General features: G+C 55.5%; 1 protein-coding gene across 1 annotated transcript in view; it reads right to left on the bottom strand.

The window, feature by feature from the left end:
• RAI1 (retinoic acid induced 1) overlaps positions 1 to 13569 on the bottom strand; it is a 70472-nt gene extending 56903 nt beyond the window's left edge. The window contains exon 1 of the mRNA XM_062618982.1: positions 13414 to 13569. The gene's annotated coding sequence lies outside the window, so the exon portion shown is untranslated. The remainder of the gene's footprint in view (positions 1 to 13413) is intronic.
• Between the last annotated feature and the right edge of the window lie 3664 nt (positions 13570 to 17233).

Raw genomic sequence — 17233 nt, 5'->3', positions numbered from 1 at the left:
TCACCAGCCTGGTGGTTTAGATCACATCAGTTTTACATGTAATTAAGACTGTCCAGGAGGGCATGCAGCTGCTTACATGGTCGTTCCCTCTTATACAGCAACGTGCCTCCTGCTCAGATAGGTGCAATTAAACAAGCCTGTTCACAGTCATTAAGCATTAATGCACCTCATTAGCATAAGAACTGGAAGAAGCTTTGATGCAGGGAACCCCGCAGGAGAAGGAGATAGAGAGAGATGTACAGACAGACAGGAAGGCGAAGGGCTGGGCCACCACCTCCTCCTGGCCCCGACCAACCATTCCAGCTCCATTTCTCCAAAGCAATGAGCCATGCCGTGCCCTCCTCCCCACAAATGGGACTGGGTTATCTTTCTCTCCCCATCCCCCTCTATCTAAATTATGCTGGTGGAAAGAAAAAAACCCACCCCAACAACCCACCAAACTGTTGGGATATTAACCTAGCGAATCCATTAATAAGCTGAACTCTCTGTTGGCTTTGACACAGCGCACTAAAGCTTTAAAGAGACAGGGCCCCAGACACTGGAGATAGGGGCAGAGACAACAGCGCTAACAAAGAGCCACTGTTGCCACGGCCGTGGCCATCTCGGGTAGGTCCAGCTGTCTTTGGTGTTCTGTTTTCCAGACACAAAGAGCAGACTGAACCGTTTTGGTCTGAATGGCTTTCATTTGATGGTAGGGAAAATGAGAGGGAAGAAAGAACCTAAGTAAAGTGTCCAGGAGAGAAAAAAAAAAACATAAAAGAGGGGAAAAGAAAGAAAAGAGCAGGGTGTGCTGCAGGTCTTCAGTGGTGAGAAAGGCAGCACAAAATGGGGCTGTCTCAGGGCGCAGGGGATGTGATTTCGGAGCAAGGAAGAACTGTGGGTAAGGAAGATGCCTGCTCCAAGGGAGCCAGGATGGATGCTGCCCGTCTCTGACATCCTTGCCCAATGCTTTGCACAGGTCTCTGAGCACTGCCAGCCCACAGACAACGAACAGCTTGTCTGACTTGGGTTTAATCCCCAGAGAACGACCTGGGGTTGTGCAGCTCCTGGCACCGCCAGGCTCAGAGCCCATGAGGAGAAATGGGCTTGGAAGCAGGAAGTGAATCAGCTGGAAAAAGTGAATCTCCAAGTGAAAGGGCTTCAAGGAGCCACCAGGCTCACGTGCTGCCATGGGGCTGCTGCAAATCCACCCCTCGGCCCAAACCATACCCCAAGGCTGTATCCCAGGATGGGATGGGGAGGTACCCACCATGAACAACCCTTCCGCTGCAGCCTCACGATGCCCAAGTCATGCCCTTGGAGAGCTCAAACCTGCACCCCACAGGATTGAAAACCAGACCTGAAATGCCCATTCCAGATGACTCTGCCCTAAAGCACAGCTCTGAGAGGTAGAAATGGAAGCTGAGCCTAGTTAAAGCTGTAGACCCACCCACTGGAGAGCCACGCAAGCTCATCCCTACAATATCCTCTCTGGCCCTCCATCTAGACCAGTTCCTAAGTGATAAAAGCATCCACGACTGCAGCTCTCATCTGGGAAGCAGAACAAACAACCCAAGCAGATCTTACCACTGGGAAATGGTTTCTAAGGGTCTCCCGAGATACCCTCTTTCCTACGCTCATTCCATTAGTGCTGTGCATGCTCCATTGTCCCAGTCTCTCCCTCCTTAGCGGTTACATCCTACAAGCACAAACAGATTTCGAATCCCCTGTAGCTATTTGGCCCACGTTGGTAATAATTTTCCCTCCTTGAGCACCTTTTATCTAGAGCTCTGGAAGCATCTCCATGGCATTAATAGTTATTAGCTTCTATGCAACGTAGGGTTCGCGCCGTTACAGTTTACGGCTGAAGGGAACTCAGGCACAGCCCAGCCAAGCGGTGCATCCGCTGGTACCCCATCGCATGGCACAAGGGATGGTGGCGTTCAGCTCCGTGCTGAATCCATGTTCCATCAGCCCCCAAATGATTTGCCAGCCGCGTCAGCGAGAGGAAGAGATCCCAGGTTTGTGCCTGAGTCACCAAACCCACTGTTTTCCCTTCTGCGCCTACAGGAGTCAATGGGAAGTCTCCTATGGACGGCAATGGGGAATTGATGCTTTTTGAGTCATTTGGAACAGCTTTTTGGGGGTGTTTTTTGGGGGGGGTGTGAAGAGGCTTTTAGGGCACAGCCGTTTTGCTAAACCAAGGAGCCAGGCTTTTACCCAGCAACAGGCTGGGAGAATGACTGATGGAGACCATGACCCCGGTGAACCACAGCCTTGCTCCCCCAAGTCCCTTCCCATTTGCCTTTTGTGATTACAATTAGCAGTGGGGGCCGGCAGGTGTGTGTGTGTGGGGGAAATAAACCAACATAAAGTAAAAGCCCCCTCCTTGCCCCTCTGCCACCCCTCATTGTCTGCGTGAGGCTGGCTGAGGCTCCGCACACTGCAGTCCTCTGCCCATTGTACTGCTGAGAACATGCGAACAGACGCTCTCGGGCGATGGGTTTTATTGAACGCAACTTCAATGGCAAATGGAGAGAGAAGGAGAAGGGGGGGGGGGGGGAAATGGAAAGAAGGGAGGGAAAAAAAAAATACCCAGCCTTGAAAATCCATGCCAAAAAAAGAGAGGTGGGGAGAGTGTTTTTTAATGCAATCAATGGCTCCTTCCTATAACTCTGCCTGTTGTGAGGAAATCTCTTTCCAGTAGCAGCCAGCAGCAGTCCCAAGGCTGTGACATTGCTGTAACGCTTGGAGCTCAGCTCTCTATCTCTGGCAGCAGCCCCGTCTTTTTGTCATTATTGGCTGTGATTGCAGGGGGTGCACGCCAGCTCGCCCAGTCCTCGGATATTGCTGCCTTTCCCCTCCCTCTGGACAGCCTGCCCTCCGAGAGGAGGTTGGGGAGGAGATGGGGGTGAAAAGAAGGAGCTGAATTCCCTCTGCCTCCCTTGAGTAAGCGCCTACCCAAGCCCGCATGGGTAGGCAGAGGTCCCCACGGCCCTTTTCGGAAAGCTCATTAGGGAAGTAGTGACAGATGCATTAGCTATTAAAAATAAAGGGATGGGGAAGGGGAAGGGGGGGGGAAGAAGCTATCATGGAACTTTTAAAGGCAGCAGCAGCAGCAGCAGCCACCCGACAGTTTTATTGCTGTCAGATCCATGTTTTCCTTTAGCGGGCACGTTGCAAAGCAGGAGAGGTTTGGGCAAGTATGTGACGCATGCAAGCTCTTCCTGAGCTCTCCGCGCTGCCAATGAGCCAGCCGGGGTATTTCTCACACCTCCAGAATGGAGCTGCTAGCTCTGCCCATTGCCACTGCGGCCACTTGTCCCCCCTCATCCACCCCAGTGCCTCTGGAAAGCTTTAGGAATGGGCACGTCCGGCTGTATGGGAAGGAAAGGAAGAGCCTGCCAGGATGCCACAGGGAGGGCAGAAAGACGGGCGTCAGCTGCTGCCATCTCTGACACTGAGCTGCAGGCTGGAGAGGACAGGTCTTGGCATGAGATGTTCCCTCCTGATCTAAGCAGAGGCCGCTGAGATGGTGATAGAGTCCTGCGTGCCAGGACCTGCTGTCCCTGCAAGCCCCGGCAGTGAAAGGATGGGTACAGATCCCATTGTGCAACTGCATCAGATGTGCTATCAAGCTCCCTCTGCCCCATCTGAGGCCCCCCGTTGCTCCAGCAGAAGACAACAACCCCGCAGAGCTTGGGGAACACACGCTAGAGGGGTGCACAACAGCGGGAGGAATCACCTCCCTGCACCGAGGGTGAGCAACACATCTGCCACCATAGCCCCTGCAGAGGGACTGGTACCAAGCATGGGGCAGGGTGGGGAATGGTGGGTGCTGGATGAAGATGGGATGCCCTGGATGGTGATGTGGGCCGGTGAGCTGTGGTGGGAAAGAGGTAGACGATGGGAAGGATGGGGAGGCAGGATCAAGGCGATGATGTGGGATTGGTTACCCCTTCCTATGAACCAAAGAGGCCACCACTGCTCCTACACCTGCCTGAAGAGCAGAGCCCAGGTAATAAGAGGAGAACAGATGTTGCACCTGCATGTGGGCTCCTGAGCAGTGCCAGATGAGCTGGAATTCACATCTGAGCCGCAACAGCAAAGCTCTTCCCGCAGACAGCGGAGGGAAGCAGGGATCAAAACGCCACTTCCACAACCACGCTCCCAGCGCCAGGTCCCGCCTCCACAATGGACCACCCTCATCACTACAGGATATCCATGCCAGGCGCAAGCAGGCCCTTTCCAAGCCCTCAGCACCCCTCAAAAAGGGGCATAGCTATTACAAAAGCAAACCATGGCGGTATTCGGAGGCAGCCATCAGCTTGTGCCCCCCAAATCTCCCCTGCTGCCACCTCCTGACTGCAGTCAGGAGGCAGAAACCTCACCGGAGGAAACCAGCATCAGCAGCAACCACCCCTCCTCGGTTGAGTTTTCAATGGCTCTCGGATCTCTTCAAACAAATCCAAAGGCACCGATCCTATTGTGTGCATCAATCTTTGCAGCGGGGCCTGCACGCCTCCACACTATTGATAAAGAGAAACGAGTCTTAAATATTTAATGAGCGAATAAACCCGTTAAGAGGATATGATTAACTGCACGCCACAGCTCTGCATTTAAGGTGTCCCTGCTGTACCTTTAGAGGGGTTTTATTTTGAAGGGAAACGGGCAGCAGCAGCTGGTGGAAGCGAGCAGCCGGGGTGTGCGGGTGCCGCACGAACAGCACCGCTCCACTCTGCAAGCATAAATATGCCATGGGAGCCCGTGGTATAGAAGGAGGGGGGCTCTATTGACTCAGCCTGATGGCGAGGGGCAGAGAATAAAGCCAAGGAGGTTTTACAAGAGGTGGCAGGAGCCAGGCTGTGGGTTAGAGAGAACATCTGAACTCTGCACCTTTCCGTCTCGCCTCGCTGGGAGGGGGATGCTGAAGGAGGGGGATCGGGAGACCTTGGAGCTATTTCCAGCTGCACCAAGGAGCTGGAGCGTGACCTTGGGCAAGTCACTTACGGTCACCCTCTGCCTGGGGCGAGACAACCAGAGTCTTGTCTGCTGCTGCGGGGGCGGATGGAGGCAGTGTGGGCAGGCAGGCTGGTGGCACGGTCCTTCCGTCCTCCAAACCTCAGCCCGGGGCAGGGTACCACCTCACCGCCACACACGGGCCAGCCCACAGGATGCTCCTTGGGCACGCAGGGAGCCACCGGTGGCAGACTTTATGAAACCAAGGGCTATAAATGTTCTTTTGCTCTGTGACTTTTTTAGGATGCTAAATTATTTTGCTCATTATTGCAAGGGGAATAATACAAAAACAAGCCACCGTGAATCATCGCTCCAGGTTTTAGATATGTTAAATTTAGCTGTTTTGGTGCCACCTTTTTGTTTATATTCTCCAAATGTGCTTCTTGCCAACAAGTTACCGGCAGGGATTTGTTTGGCCAGGAAAAGGGGATAAAAAAAAAAGACAAACTGTTAATTTTAAGTGGCAGAAGATATGGGAAGAAAGTGAATTCCCAATTCTTAATTGCAACAGTGCCTTCCCCAAACTTGAAGGCTAAAGATGAAGCCTTGCCCAATCGGGAAGCCAAACGCCATCACGTGATGTAAGATTCCCCTGTTCCTGAGCCCGAGTATCCACCAAAGAGCAAAGACCTGCGAATTATTTGTGGAAATCATCTGGAGAACAATTTGGGATAATGAATGCAATGGGGGAAATGGAAATCACTTGGAATACTTAATGCAACTACCAAAAATCCCAAACTGTTTGTGACTGGAGAAGAGGTGAAACGCGTGGGATAGATCCCTTCTCCCAGTCCTGCCACCACCAGCAATTATTACACACGAAGGATGCCCCTGTATGGCTGTAAATGCAGCAGAAATTAGCTATAGTGACTGATGGACAGATGGAAGTCATGCTTGGAAATACACCTAATCGAAGAGGCTGCGCTACCATGGCCAAGCAAGGGACCCACAAGCCCGTGACCTAGTATAAATCAGGGCAAAATAACTCAGATGTACAAAGCAACCCCAAGCAGGAGGAAGGGATGCTCTGGGTGACGCAGCCGAGCAGAGAGCAGCTGGAGAGGAAGAGGCACATAGCCCTGACACACGCTGGCCAAATCCCAAGGGGTGCTAGCGCGGAGTGACATAGAGGATGAGCATGTGCATGGTGTGATTGCAGCTGGTAGAAGGGGTGGGAGATGCCTGCTCCCCTCCTGTGCATGGCCAGTGAGCAGGGAGGCAGCAGCAGGGGAAGGAGAGGGTCCAGGTAGGTCTGGATAGAACATGGGGGGGGGGGGGTGGTGATGCTTCACCAAATGCTGGCTCTGCAATGAGAAATACCAGCTAGAGACTGTGAGCATCCAGACATCTGCAGGGTCTGAAGCTGAGAGCCAAGCCTTCACCAGATCCCACTCTGTCTCGGCCACCTCTCCTCAAGCCCTAGGCTAAGCCAAACTCTGTCTTCACCCCAAGAGCTGCTCCCCATGGAGCTCTCAGAGAGAGCAGGACCAGAGAAGCAGGCATCTGCTGAAACCTGAATGGTCTTTCTTGCCCAGAAGCCAAACTCCACATCTCGGTTAGATTTACTTTATCACAGCATCAGGTTTGCATTGCATCTACCAGCACTGAGCATGGGGGCCAAACCCTCACCAGGCTTCCTTTCCTACCAACAGGATTCATTTGGGAGGAAGGAGCTGAAGAGAGAAGGCAGGGAGAGTTTGGAAGGCAGGAATAAGTAGAGAGAGAGGATGCTGGAGGACCTTGGGGACCAGTGCAGCGCATGGAGGAGCTGGGAGAAGGCACCAACAAAGGGAGGCTGGGCAGGTGATGCTGAGGATGCAGTATGGTGACACTGCTGAGAAGGGAACAAGTGTCCCCGAGCAGCACTGATGGAAGGGTCCAGCCATGCCACTTCAATAACACCTTCTTCCTCTCTGACACACAGGCAGGGAGACGCTGGGCCTCTTCCTGCCCAAATACAGCATGCAAGGCAGTGCAGCAGCGGTAGAGATGAAGCTTTTTTACACCCCAGCCTGGTCATCTGACAGTTATGAGGGTAACAAAAGGGTACAGCCCGATCACAAGACAGGCTGACAATGCATCTTCCCCTTCTGGGAAGGAAAGCCAAGCACCAAAGTTGTGGAAGGAGCCACTTTGTATCTTCCTTTGCCTGCAGTTTGACTTGTGGAGAGATGGGTCCCCTCATCTTCCTTTGAGATGAAAGAGGAAAGGAAAATGCAGAAAATGCTGCCTTTTAGGTGCAAGAATTGTTCCAATGTCTCAGGTCAAACATTCCCCAAAGCTTCTGTTGCGCTACTGTAAGAAAGCAGAGCCCGGATCTCTTGAATTCACTTGAATTCAGGATGTTTCTTTCAATTCCTAGCAGCATTTCAACAAGCCTGGCTGAGTATGCACAGGCAAGCCTGGCTGCGAGATGCCTGGACTGAAGCATCAAGAGAAGCACTCAGGAACTGAGAGTCATTATTTGTTATTAACTCACCCAGCATCTGTGATTTCTTACATGTTATTTGGCTGTGGAGTGAAACAGCTCCTGAAAAACACAGGGAAAAGTGAACCATCCACCAGTGTGGGATCATCCTTCCAGTGGATTCTAGTAGGGAACCAGCAACTCGATCAACAGCAACTAAGACTGCCCTGGTAGCGTCAGGGTTTTCTTCTTGTGCCCCTTTATTTACCATAGGTTCCCACTGCGGGAACCAGCCCCTGCAGAGATCACCCTGCTCCTGCCTCCTGCTTTTCCAGGTTCGTGGGTACGGTACTCAGCTGGTTTCAGATATCCCTGTGGAGCAGAGTCCCTTTGGAAGGCCGTTCCAGGCAGGAAACTGCGGCTCTTCCTGGTCAGAGAACGGCATGGGAAAAATCAGTTTCTCTTTCCCTTAGAAAAGCCTCCCACCGGCACGGACCTGGCTAGCACAGTGATTCCCATAATGATTTTTTAGGGATAGCGATTTGCTGGGATAACAACTTGAGGTGAACAGGACACTTCTACCCCCCAGTTCTCTTACAGCACTTGCACGTTATCTCACTGACTGCTGGGGAAACCAAGGCACAGAGCTCACTCCGAGATGGCTCCAGCAGCATCGCCAATTGCATTTGGGTTCTCCAGTGATGCTTCCCAAGTGCTGCAATACCATCCTATCACCCACAGCCCAGCTGAGCTTCCCCAAGGTACCCAGTGAGGGATGTCCTGCATCCCCTCTGCCCCCAGCTCAGCCACCATGAGCCGCTGGCCTCGGTCCCTCTCTCTTGTCTCTGGTACCCAATGGTACCTCTCCCAGCAGCCAGGCTCAGCCCCACTGATGCTCAGGGTACCACCTTTCCCCACACCATCCCCAGGAGAGCATCCCGACAGGGCTCGAGCATCTCCATCACGTCTGGTGACAGCAGGGCGGACAATGACATTTGCTGCAGGAGCCTGACATTGAACCCAGCCAGTCAGAACGGAGGGTGTTTTGCTGGCAAGGGTAGCGGCTGCGCTCCGACACCATCAGCAAGGGGACAGGAGAGGGGAGGGGAAAGGGAAAAAGCCGAAGCAGCAGCCAGACAGCTGCCTCTTCCTCCTCCTCCTTTTGTGCAGAAACGTGGTTTTGTTTGTCAGTCAAGCAGATTGTTTTCTCCTTCTTTGCAGGCCAATTGTTTCTGCTCCTGCAAGATAAGGGATTGAAAAGGGCTATATTTTTATGGCACAGAACCTAGGCCCTCTGAATCAGAGGGGAGACATCAAGTGGGAGAAGGATTCATGTTCAAACCAGCGCTCCTCTCCCCAGTTCCACTCTCCAATCCTATTTCCACCCCCATTTTCCTTTTTTCTCCTTCCTTCTCCCGCCTGGAGCTGCCTCTCAGCCCTCTCGCTGTTTAATCTCCATCTCTCTGGTGGACTCAGGAGGTTTATACAGCATCGTCCTCCCTGCACCATCTGCTGAAAAGAATCTGTCTTTCCCCCTGCCGCTCTGTCTGGAGGGCTCCTCCTGTTATCCTATCCCCCAAAAAGAGGGGAGCAGAGCCGGTGCCACCACACGGGTACATCCAGATGAACAAAACCCAGGAGGGGGGCTCGTTTCCTATGAAGGTTTTGCCCAGAAAGCATCTTGACAGAGCTGGAGCTCAGTGCCAGATAAGACAGCAGGTTCCTCTTCTTGCTTCTAGAGTGGGTTCAAGGAGCTCAGTGCCCAGCTTTCTTCCTTTCTCCTGTTGGACTCCCCCAAATCCACAATCCAGACGCGATGACACGGTGATAGAGCCGCTGGAGTGACGACCGCTGAATGATCACAGCATCATATTCACGCCATCGGAGCAGGTCTCCAAGCCAGCTGACCTGGAGAAGGTCCTCACTCCAGTGACCAGCAGGGCAACTGGGGAAGCCCTTATCCCAATCATTCCTCCTTTGCTCCTGGGTCCTGATCGCATCATGCTCCGCTGCTCAGCGCCGAGGACCAGAGGGAGGATTTGCCTCCCCTCCTCAGGGGATGAGAGCCTTGGGAGGGGGGCAGCGTGGTTCATATCCAGCTCATAAGCCTCTCAGAGCTCAGGCTCGAGGACTGAGATTCACTCAATTAATTTTGCTTTGGCAAAAAGTCCATTTTTATTGCTATTTCATGCCTTCAGTATAGATTTTCCCTGCTCGTCTCAAAGGGATAATAAAACCCGGCTCGTTCTTTTTATAAAAGTCTCACACTCCCTCTCTCAGCAGGCTCTGTGTTCCCCTGCTAGAGATGTAAATTTAAAGGGGAAATGCTGTCATTTAAAACAAAACAAAACCAAAAAAAGCAACTCAGAAAGCCCAGCTTTGAGCATATTCCAGCTCGCAAAACTAGGCCACGCAACACAAGCAGGAACCAAGCGGACGCCTCCCCGCAGCGATGCTCACCCTCCCGCTGGGGACCAGGGGTGACCACCAGCCCTGGGAAGCTCCTCTCTGTCTTGCATGGATGGTGCTGGCCCTTGGCTTTATGGGATGTGGAGGTTTTACTGGCTGGGGGATGCTTGAAGCCGGCTCTAAGCAGTTGGCTGTGACACCAGCACCCCAGCATCTGCCTCACTTCTCCTCCTTCTCTCCTTTTCCTCCTCCTCTACTTCTCCTCTTCCTCCTCCTCCGTATCAGATCCGGGGTGGAAGCCATCCCCAGGCAGCTCCGGAGGGAAATCCTAAATCCACACGATGCCAAGCAGGTGGATTTTGAGCGTGTTTCCAAGCAGGCCATGGGACAAGATGATGGCAGGATGATGGATGGGTCTGCCTGCTCCACCCCAGCTTGGATGCATCCTGCCTGGTCTTCAGAAGGGATGTAGCTTTGGAGCATCCCTCTGAGAGGTGAAAAAGGGAAAGGGAAATGGCCCTTCCTCTGCCTCGTGCCCAGCTGCAGGGAACAGGATGCGAAGCGGAAGCATCCCTGGAAGTCTGTCATTAGTGAGTGGCAGCAATCGCCTGGGGACAGGGTGGTTTTTACCAGCACCACTGTTTTTAAGAGCAGGTTAGATCCAGGTATCCGCCTGGCCCTGCAGATCCAGACCCTTAGGATGGATTCAAGACAGTTTCCTCCAGCCTGGCCACGTGTCTGACTCGGTGACACGCACAAATCCACCGTCACAAGGACTCTCCCTGCCCCAACGGAAACCAGGAGCAACCCCAAAGCAAGGCAAGAAGAGACATGCACTCGGTGCTCAGCCCTGTGCCATGGGACCAGGCCGAAGGGGGACAGCCAAACCCTTCCTGTGCAAATGCTTCTCCTTCTCCCCATCCTTTCCCTTTTGATGCACGACGCAGAACTCAAAGCCCTGCCTGTATCCGGCGGGGTAGCAGTGCCCATGGCAAGAGGAAACCCACAGCTCGCTCTGTTCCTGCAGGTGTGCCTTTAACTGACAGCAGTTTTAGGGCAACTCGTGCTGGGATGGTCAGGAGAGGAAAGATGAGGGTGAGGAACCCCCCTGGGTGATACCAGGCCCCTTGGTTAACTGATAGCCCATCACCTCCATGCACAGCTCGGGGTGGCCCCATCAGTTACACCGACGTTGAGCCATTTCCTCTGATGATGGCAGAACAAACCCTCCTTCCCCAGCACTAGCTGCAGAGCCTGAGGGATGCCTCACAACACAGTTCTGCATCCCCCCGCCTCCCATTTTGAGAGGAATCCCTTGGGGTTCCTAGATTTTCCTATAGAGCCTTCACAAGACTCACCCCTCCAGGCTGGAAAATCCTTTAGCAAGCTGTGCCAACCTCTGCAGCTCAGGCAGAGGCGAGAGATGATTAAGACTGGCTGAAACCTCACGGGACTCCGACATGCGAGAGGCCCTCTGCAAGCCAGAATAAAAACCCTGGGCTGCTCTTTGCAACCTGCACCTCCCTTCACCTTAGCAGGGGGCCGAAGGGAGAGCAGGGACCGAGGGAGGCCAGGAACCAGGTCACTGCCGCTGGTTTCTAGGCAGCAAACGTTTGGAAGAGCAGAGGATCATTTAGCAGAGCGACAGGGAAGGTTCAGAGCAGAGCCTTCAAATTACACGCTACAGAGCACTTTTCCTGCCTAAAAGGTCTCTGAAATGACTGTGGCGGCTCTGAAACGAAGCACTCTGTATGCAATTGTTCCCTGGGGCTTGCAGAGGAGACAGAGCCGGCAGAGGAGAGGTGGGTCTGCGGTGCCCAGCATGAGGATACGCACTCCTGGATGCTCCCCAGCACCAAACCGTGCCGCTTCCCTGCACACACACACCCCCCCCCCCGGGCCTTTCGACCAGGCACAGTCTTTATTTGTGCTTTCCGTGTGTGTTTCTCACTTCCTGCCTTGAACTTCACACAGCTCCCAAGCTGCAGAGCTGCTGCTCAGCATGCGGGTGTCCCCAGCACAGCCTCCGAGCCCACACTGAACCATCGCCGTGCCTCGATCCCACAGGGAACGGGGAGGGAAGAGCACTCGGGGGGAACGCATCCTTGGCTTCTTCCCATCTTTCTCTCCTCCATCCCCCAGCAGCTCGAGGTCCATTTTCATCAGCTGGTGACAGCCACCAGGAGATGGGCTCTCATCACCGGCTGCGCATCCGACCGCAGCACACACAGCCAGCCCTGTGGGTCGTCCCCCCACCTTCTCCCAGCAACAGCACCCACATCCATAGAGCCATTACGGCGCTGCTCACCCATCTGGCCACCACAAGCTGCCACCCTAGGGAACACACACACTGCAGAGAACCATCCGTGGGCCCTCAAGGGTGCCCACAAGCTGGGGCTGAGCCCTCAGAAGGTGCCGGTACCCCCAGAGATGCCTTCCCTGCACTCTCCCATGCAAACCCCACACCGTTGTGTTTGCTCCTCCAAACCATCACTTTGGGAGGTCACCTGAGGGCAGCCAGCCCTGGCACCACTCCACACACAGCCAAGGGGACAGCAAGCAGGAACCGGTGGCCACAAGAGCTTCTGTCACGTCTAAGGGATGGCACCGAGCTCCATCAGAGGCGATGGGGATCAAACCCCAACATCTCCCCGCTCTGACGCCAACAAAACCCCCTGGGGATGCCAACCCCTGGGCTGGGGGATGCAGCATCTCCATTGGGACGTTGGGATTCCCATGGTGCTGCGGCTGCTGTTGTTTCCAGGGGGTGGTGGGAATGGGGGACACACACACATTGGAATTCTGCTGGAATTCAGCAGCTGCAGCACAGCTTCGGGAGGCTCCTGGCTCCCAAGCCCGGCTTATCCATGGGGGGGGGGGGGTTAGATCCAACGAGTGCCCCTCTTTCCATCCCCACACATGGGGTGCGCACACCGGGGGGGCCCCTCGCTGAACCCCGTGACGTCACCGGGATGGGGTGGTCGAGCGGGGGGGGGGGGGGTACACACGGACACATACACGGCACCGAAGGGGGGGGGGGCGGGAGACGGACACGGAGCCGGGGACGGGCTCTGGTTGCAAATGGGAGCGCGGGGGGAACGCGGCGCTGGGCAGAGGGAGGGAAGGGAAGAAGGGAAGGGAAGGGAAGGGAAGGGAAGGGAAGGGAAGGGAAGGGAAGGGAAGGGAAGGGAAGGGAAGGGAAGAAGGAAGGGAAGGGAAGAAGGGAAGGAAGGGAAGGGAAGAGGGAAAGGAAGGGAAGGGAAGAGGGAAAGGAAGGGAAGAAGGGAAGATGCCGGCAGCGCGGCGGCGAAGCGGGGCCGCCACCGGCGCTCCGCAGCAGGAACGCAGCGGGCTCCGAGGGAGCTGCGGCCGCCGCCGTTGCGACGCGAAGCAGGCGGGGAGGCAACGCGGGCTGAGCACAGCCCCCCCCCCACCCCGCACACACAAGCGGGGCACCGAGGGCTCCCCCCATGTCCCCCCCGGTCCCCGTCCCCCCCCCAAACCCCGCTCGCACGCAGCCACCGGCCTCCCCCCCCCCGCCACCCCGGGGCCCGCCTCAGGCGCGGCCCGCCCGGAGCCGTTACCCGGCGCTCTCTTACCTGTGCGGCCGGGCCCCGCTGCTGTCTCAGCGGCGGCGCTGGGCGGGGGGGGCCCCGGCGGCCATCCCCGGGCGGCCCCGCCGCTCTCGGCCGCGCCGTGCAGCCGCCTCGGCGGTGTCAGCGGGCGGGAGCCCCGCGCGGCGCCGGGAGGGAGGGGAAGAAAGTCGGGGGCATGACCGAGCGCCGTCGGAAGTGCACGCGCGCCCGGGGGCCCTGCCCGCGACGGCGGCGACACCTGCCGGCCGCGCCCGAGCACTGCCGGGGAGAGCCGAGCGCCGCCGGAAACTACCGAGCGGTGCCGAGCGCCACCGGGACCCCCGCGTGTGGCTGGGGACCGGGCACGCAGCGATGGGCAGCGGTAGCGGGGTCAGGGCAGGGTGGTGGGCACCGGAGTGAGGTCCCGGGCTCCGTGGGTGGGGTGGGGACCGGGAATGGGTCAGGACTTAGATGTGGGTTGGAGGGACGCTGGGTCAGGGTGGGAGGGCATGGTGGGGGGTCTGCGCTTGGACATGGGTCCGGGTTAGGAGTAGGGTTTGGATCCACTTTGGATCAGGGTTGGAGCTCATGTGTGTCTGTGCTTCAGTCTGGGTTTGGGTTTAGACTAGGATTTGGATCCATGCTGGGTCAGGGTGGGAGGCCATGTATGTCTGTGCTTGGATCTGGGTCTGGTTTTAGACTAGGATTTGGATCCACGCTGGATCAGGGATGGAGCCCATGTGGGTCTGTGCTTGGATCTGGGTCCGGGTTAAAAGCAGGATTTTGGTCCACATTGGATCAGGGTTTGAGCCCATGCGGGTCTGTGCTTGAATCCGGGTCTGGATTTAGATCAGGATTTGGATCCACATGGATTCAGGGTTGGAGCCCATGCGGGTCTGCGCTTGGATATGGGTCTGGGTTTAGACCAGGATTTGGATCCATGCAGGGTCAGGGTGGGAGGCCATGTGAGTCTGCACTTGGATCTGGGTCTGGCTTAAGGGCAGGATTTGGATCCACATTGGATCAGGGTCGGATCCCGTGTGGGTCTGAGTTTGGATCTGAGTCTGCATTTAGACCAGGATTTGGATGGGGATTGGGACCCACATCTGGATTTGCATTTGGAGCTGGATTCAGATCCTCCTCTGGATCTGCGTTTCCATCTCCATCTGGAACGCGCATCCTTTGCAAAGGATGGAGGTGGCACATCCGAACCCGCAGCAGCCCCATTGGGTGCACAGAGCACTCCATCCCAAGGGTGCTCCCTGCTCACCCTGCCCCGGGGCAGCATGGGGAGCACTGGAATCTGCAGCAGCCATGGCCGGAGCTCCGGATCCAAACCATGGGAGGGACAAAATGGCAGCGATCCTGCTGGTTCCTTGGCTGTTGCTCAGCTCTGGGGCTGAACGTGCTCCAAGGAGGAGCTGAGGTCAGGGAGGGGGATGAGTGCAGGAAACACATTAAGCGAGGAAAATTGGCTGCAGCCGATGCTGCCTGATGCTTGCTTGGGTTTTTCCTCTCCATCAGGTACTTGATAGAAGCCCTTGCTGTGGCTGCTTAACCGCTCGCATCTCAGGTGTGCCACCAGCACCGAGAGGGGTGGTACCCAGGGCCCCTCCTTTCCTTGTGTCCCCAGCGCTAACACCATGGCGATGCGTGCGAGTCAGGGAGCTGGAACCAGCTGAGCTTTAGGGTCCCTTCCAACCCAAACCATTCCATGATTCAGGGCTCTCCCGGCCCGCCTGCTAATCCATAATCCTGTTTTCCTATGGAAAGAAAAAGCCTCTCTCTTATTCCCAAACGTGAGAGCCAAAGCGAAACTGGGCGGAAGCGCCCTGTTTGCAGAACACCCTGTGAAACGCACAAAGGAAACGGAACGAAAACAGCGTTTTGCACGTTTTTCACCCTCGTTTTAGCTGGCCCTTGGAAAGCTTTCCCAGCAGGATGTGCGCAGCGGGAGGGGAATGCTTTGGAGCCGCTGGTGTCCCTTTGGATCGGGGCCACCTGCCTGCGAGGGACAGCAAAACCCCTGCGCATCCCTGCTTTGTCAGGTCCCTTGGGAGGATGTCCCCCATGGGGGCCAGCCAGGCGGGAATGGCGGATGATGACAGCAGGAAATACCTGCTGCTCCAGCGCTTCCCGGCCAAGGAAAACAAGGAGTGTGTTGGGAGGGCTGCAGGAGGAGCCTCCGAGGGACACACGGGCCATTGTTCCTTGTGGAAAGTCGGGTGGGCCCGTTGTGTGACACCGATCCCGTGAGCAGGATGCAGGAGCGGGTCGGGATGGGAATGCACTAATTCCATGGCCCGTGTTGCTCCTCACAGCTGGAGCATGGCAAGGACTTTTAGCCTTTGCAGAGCTCTTAATGCTGTTGTAGCACTGTGGAAGCTGTCTGTCCATCCACACCCCACACCCCCCCCCCGCCTCGCAGTAACCTGGAAAGGCATTTAATGCGGTCTGGTTTTGATCCATTCCTTTAAGCGCTTCCTTGTGTTTTCCTTTCCTTCCTTGCTTTTACCACCAACGCTCCCCCATTCCGCTCCAAAGGAAGAAAAAGACGTGCAGGATATGCCCAGCCTTGCAAATCCCTAATTACCTTCCACTCCTCCTAGCAAACACGCTTCCCTCCGAGCAGCGCTGCTGTCAGCAGGGATGGGTTGCAGGCTCTTCCCAAAGCGGAGGGGATTTGGGGGAGAGGAGGAGAGAAGGGAACGTGCTGCTCTCATTCCCGGCCTCCGCGCTTTGCCCTTTCTCAGGAACAGGCCAGATTGTTTCCATTAGGAGAAGCTGAGGATCCAAGTATTTGTCAATGGCCAGGAGAGGATTTGCTGATCGTCGCTGCCGTTCCCTAGGATAATGTCGGGCGAGGTGCTTGGCATCCTTTTATGGTAAAATGCGGGATCAACATTCCCTGGCTTCCCGTCGGAAGCTGATTGATACGTGGCATTAATGCACACATGGATCATTCTGTATTTCGAGACTGCTGAACAAGGAATAATTGTGATTCGGGGTCAAAGAGAAGGGCATTGTATGGTGATGAAATACACCGGGGGGGTGATTCGTGTCACAGGCAGCACGTTCCTCTTCGCTGGGGACACTGGTGGCAGCCCTGCGTTAGCCGTTCCTGCCCTGCTTTTAAGTGCATTGGGTGCATGCCTGATGCAGGACGCCAGGACATGGTTCCAGCTTTCTGAGCTTTGGAGTTTCCTATGACAAAACAAGAAGGAACCTCTGGTTTAGGTCTGTTTCTTTATTTCCCTGCATGCAGAAGGCTGTGCTGTTGGCAAACATTAACTGCATAGAGCAGTGCAGCTTGATGGTTATGGGGAAGTGAGGGCAGAGTGTCACCAAGCTGGTGATGCTGTTCCAACCTACCTCTGGCAACCTGGACCAGAGCATCCAGCAGCATCCCGGCTCTCCCAGTTGGTCCCTGCTCTTGTGCCAGCTCCCATGGTACATCCCAGGGTCACACTGGGAAGTGCTCCTTCAGGTTTCCTGACCTCTTCGGGTTGCTGTGTGCTGAATGCTTCCATCCGGAGCACTTGGGCTGTTTCAGCAGGGACAGGCAGCAGGACATGGTGCTGTTCACAAGGTAAAGGGATCTCTAATGAGAGGGAACCATGACATTTATCAGGCAGTTGGTGTGACCCTCAGGTGCAGATAACTCAGCAAAAGCCCCAGGACATTTACATGGAAGAGATGGGAAATGATCAGAGATATGAAGTGAACCCCATAGCATCACTTCCTGATGATGCTACGGTCCCAGGGCCACCACAGCCAACAGCACAGGGGCTGCAGGACAAACCCCCTTCCTTGCCACCAAAGCAGGAGGTGGGAGGGAAAAAGG

This window comes from Pezoporus occidentalis, unplaced genomic scaffold (assembly GCF_034315485.1).
Source record: "Pezoporus occidentalis ecotype Australia unplaced genomic scaffold, CSIRO_AGI_Poc_V1 ctg208, whole genome shotgun sequence".
In the NCBI taxonomy this organism is placed as follows: Eukaryota; Metazoa; Chordata; class Aves; order Psittaciformes; family Psittacidae; genus Pezoporus; species Pezoporus occidentalis.
The sequence above is the reverse complement of the archived record's forward strand: the minus strand, read 5'-3'. Positions and strand labels throughout refer to the sequence as shown.